The sequence below is a fragment of the Mesoplodon mirus genome, assembly GCF_964341445.2.
Source record: "Mesoplodon mirus genome assembly, chromosome: 2".
Classification (NCBI taxonomy): Eukaryota; Metazoa; Chordata; class Mammalia; order Artiodactyla; family Ziphiidae; genus Mesoplodon; species Mesoplodon mirus.
The window spans coordinates 103,924,269-103,928,747 of record NC_138977.1 but is presented as its reverse complement, the minus strand read 5'-3'; the positions used below and the strand labels follow the sequence as shown (position 1 = coordinate 103,928,747).

General features: G+C 35.5%; 1 pseudogene across 1 annotated transcript; it reads left to right on the top strand.

Moving 5' to 3' along the window:
- The first annotated feature begins 455 nt into the window (after window positions 1-455).
- On the top strand, window positions 456-1,219 carry LOC309793873 (N-acylneuraminate-9-phosphatase-like; annotated as a pseudogene). The gene has a single exon. The product of its transcript is annotated as an N-acylneuraminate-9-phosphatase-like (transcript).
- Window positions 1,220-4,479: the final 3,260 nt, after the last annotated feature.

The following is a 4,479-nucleotide window of genomic DNA, read 5'->3' as shown; positions in this document are numbered from 1 at the left end:
AAAAAAAATTGAGAAAATTTGTTGCTAATAGACCTAACCTGTAAGAAATACTGAAGTTCTTAAGGCTGAAAAGAAACACACCTGATGATAAGTTAGATACACAGGGCAGAATGACGAGTACCAAAGGTATTAAATATAAAAGATTGGTTATATGTTTTCTCTTAATTGAAAAGATAATTCAAAGCAATAATTGTAACACCAACTTGTTGGGATATATAAATACACAATCAAATATATGCATATTATAATCTACACAACGATAGCACAGATTAAAAGGGGAAAAGAAGCTACATAGATGCAAAGTTGCTATATTTTTACCAAAATGAAGTTAGCGGTGACCTGACAGAGACTAGGATAAATTTAACATGAATATAGAAATATCTACAGCAGCCATTAAAGTAATAACTCAAAAGATACAAATTCAGGAGTTGGTGCGCCATGCAGGCAATAGTGGCATGGGGCTGAGCCAGGTGTGAGCTGTCTTCGACCTGGACAGCATACTCTTCAACGTGCCCAGGTTGAGTTGGAAGGGCATGTTGGAGGTGATAAAGCTCTTACAATCAAAATACCATTTCAAAGAAGAGGCCGAAGTCATCTGTGACAAAGTTCAAATTAAACTCAGCAAGGAATGTTTTCATCCTTCTAATACATGCATTACTGACCTCAGGACTTTACACTGGGAAGAAGCAATCCAGGAAACCAAAGGTGGTGCAGCCAATAGGAAACTGAGTGAAGGATGTTATTTTCTGTGGAAATCTACATATTTACAGTGTTTGACACTGGCAGATGTCAAAGCCATGTTTACTGAACTTCAAAAGGATGTCTGCCTACTTTTATTAACAAATGGAGAAAGACAGACCCAGAGGCAGATCAAGGCTTGTGCCTGTCTGGCTTATTTTGATGCTGTTGTTGTAGATGGAGAGCAGAAAGTGGAGAAACCAGCACCTTCAAAATTTTATTACTCCTGTGATCTCCTCGGAGTACAGCCTGGGGACTGTGTGATGTTTGGTGACACACTAGAAACCGATATTCAAAAGGCCTCAATGCAGGGCTGAAGGCAACAGTCTGGAAAGATAAAAATGGAATGGAGCCATGGAAGTCATCCCCCATGCCACATTATATAGTTTCTTCTGTGCTAGAGTTACCTGCTGTCTTACAAAGTGTAGACTACAAAGTCAGTGTGTCAGCTTAAAGCACAGAAAGGGTTATTTTTATGAATTTTAGGGTCAAATTACAGGGTTTGAACTAAGAAAAGTTAAGGCATTCTGTATATTATGACCCAGTTCTAAGAATAATTATACTTGTCGTGTAATGACCAACCAACCATTGACTGGTATTTATATCTGAAAATCCAGTGTACATTAATACAAGTTGCTTTTAGTAGTGTAATCCAGAAAACTTGAAGTATATTTGTTAATCTGTGGCTTGAAATTAAAAAAAAATGTTATTACTCTTTTAGCATCTTGGATCTATGAAGATACTAAGGAGGATAACATGGATGCACAAATGTAGATTTTACGTTTTGGCTTAAAAAGATATTTTTTAAAAATAAGTATTCTAAAATATGTATAATAGAGATTTATTAGAGCAGTTGGACCTGGTAAATATGACATAAGTACCAAGTCACATGCAAATCAAAGCATATTTCATAGTGAAATTATTTTTGTATTTTGTTTTTAAAACATGTGCCATATTTTTGCCTACTTCGAATGTATACTTATGAATTTAATTTTCTGCATTACCTTTAGGATAGTGTAATTTTCCTATGGTGTGTACATGACCAATAAATTCCTCTAGTAAAAATCAGCATATGGTGTTCCTTTTCCATTACATTTTCCCATCTTTCCAGAGTGAGCTTATAGATTCCTGTTAGTCTTTACCTTCTATGGAAGTACTGTTACTATCTTTTCCCAGGTACACAAGTGGTTTGAGGGACTAGTCTGTCTTGCTGTGGATGAGTACAAGCCACGTGGCACCAGAAGTCATTTTCCTTCTGTGGCCACATCACAGAGGAATTGCCTTGATGAGGCCTAATCATGCTGCACCCCATCTGTTGCCTACTGACTGAATAGTTTCACCCATATGATGAAAACCAATAGAAAATTAGGTTTTGCTATGAACCATTTCCAGAGTGCCTTTTAATACTTGACTGGCTCTTTTTGGTGTTACCATCTGCCTTAAATCTCCTGTTTTTCAAATTTTGGGAACTATGTGATTGTTTCACAAATTTTGATATCCATTTCAGGGTTTGCTTTGAGCTTACTAATTAATGACTCCATAGTGAGGCATCTTGCAATTAGAAAAATTTCTCAAGAACATAAGCTACAAAGTCTCATGATATCACCAACCAAACTTAGAGTACTATGGTTAATTAAAGAAAAAAAATAATGTTTGGATTGTTTTTTGGTAGGGTTGTTTTTTTTTTTTAACTGTTGTATGGGAAACTACTAATGTAAAATGTTAGATTGTTGGGATAGCTATGGTTCCTTCAAATATCCTACCAAGAACAGGATTTTCTGCCATTGTGCATATGCCTGTTGTGCTTACTTCTCATTCTTAATTTTTAGAAATGTGATTGTGCCTTTGACTGTCCAGGGTGTTGTTGCTCTGAAGCTGAATGTGTGTGAACAGGGAATGTTTGTGTATAGCTCTACTAGGTGTGGTGCCCATGTGATCTCAATTATATTATAGCTGTTTTTAAAATTGTTAAGTTGGAGAATCTTGCAGAAAAATAGTTTTGTGCATGATTTCTCTAGTGGACTGATGTGTGATGCTGAGGGCTTGTCCTTTCAGCTCTCCCACAGGACAGGTCTAGGCATGGCACGTTCATTATGCTCCCTGAGAAGGTTCATTGCTCCAAGATAATAGGAGCAGATTTCAACAAAAGAACACCTAGGATGTTAAGTGAGCAGTTCTTCAGCAAAAGTGATCTGGGAAGGAATGAAAGAATTGAGTTTCCTTGTCTTCAGTTTGTATTCTAGACAGTGCAGTAATACAATATTACACTCCATTTGCACCGTTTCTTAGTGAAGAACTTTGTGGTTTTCTGCCTTCTGAGTGGGATGTCACAGAAGATATTAAGAAACCTTGGAATAAACCTATTATTAATGTTTTTTATAATAATATTTCTTAAAATTAAAAAAATGATGTAACGAAAAAAAAAAGATACAAATTCAGAATACTTAAAATGGTACACTAAAAAGATTGTCTAACCCAAAATAAGGCAGGGAAGAATAAAGGAATAACAACAAAACCCCATGAGACATATAGAAAAGAAAAAGGAAAATGGGAGATAGGAATCCAATCTTACCAATATTTACATTAAATATGAATGGATTAAACAATCAAAAGGCAATGATTGTTAGACTGGATTTTTAAAATTCAAGATCCAAGTTCATATAAGAGCCATTTTTAATTCAAAGACACAGTAGGTTGGATGTAACATGACAGAAAAAGATCTGGTGTACCACGTTTCATTGCACTTCACTTTACTGTGCTTTGCATGTTACATTTTTTTACAAATTGAAGGTTCATGACAACCTTTTGTTGGGTAAGTCTATCAGCATTATTTTCCCAACAGGGTTGTTTTTAAACTAAGGTATGTACATTTTTAAAAAACATAATGCTATTACACACTTAATATACTATAGTATGGTGAAAACATGACTTTTATATGCACTGGGAAACCAAAAATTTCATGTGACTTACATTTTTGCTTTATTGTAAATTTGCTTCATTGTGGTGGTCTGGAACTGAACTTACCATATCTCTGAGGTATGCCTGTACCAGACAAACAGTAAATAAAAGACAGCTTAAGGGCTTCCCTGGTGGCGCAGTTTTAAGAGTCCGCCTGCCGATGTAGGGGACACAGGTTCGTGCCCCGGTCCGGGAAGATCCCACATGCCGTGGAGCGGCTAGGCCCGTGAGCCATGGCTGCTGAACCTGCATGTCCGGAGCCTGTGCTCTGCAATGGGAGAGGCCACAACAGTGAGAGGCCCGTGTACCGCAAAAAAAAAAAAAAAAAAAAAAAATGACTAAAAAAAAAAAAAGCTTAAGTGGCTATAGTAATATCAGAGAAATAGACATTAATATGAAAATATTACAAAGTGATATTTCATAATGATAAAAGGGTCAATACAGCAATAAAATATAACAACAATAAATTAATATGAACCTAACAATACAGTCTCAAAATATGTGAAGTCAAAATTGGCAGATTTAAAAAAGAAATAGATATTCAACAGAATGAGTTATCAATATTTCTATCAATAATGGAAAGAAAAACACAGAACATCAGTAAGAATATAGAAGACTAAAACAATACAGTCAACCAACTCTTTCTAATAGATACAGAATATTCTACCCAACAACAGACAACATATTTGTTTCTAATACACATGGAACATTCTCCAAGATCATACTGTGGATTATCAAACAATCTAGATAAATGTTAAAGTATTGAAGTGTACAAAGTGTCCA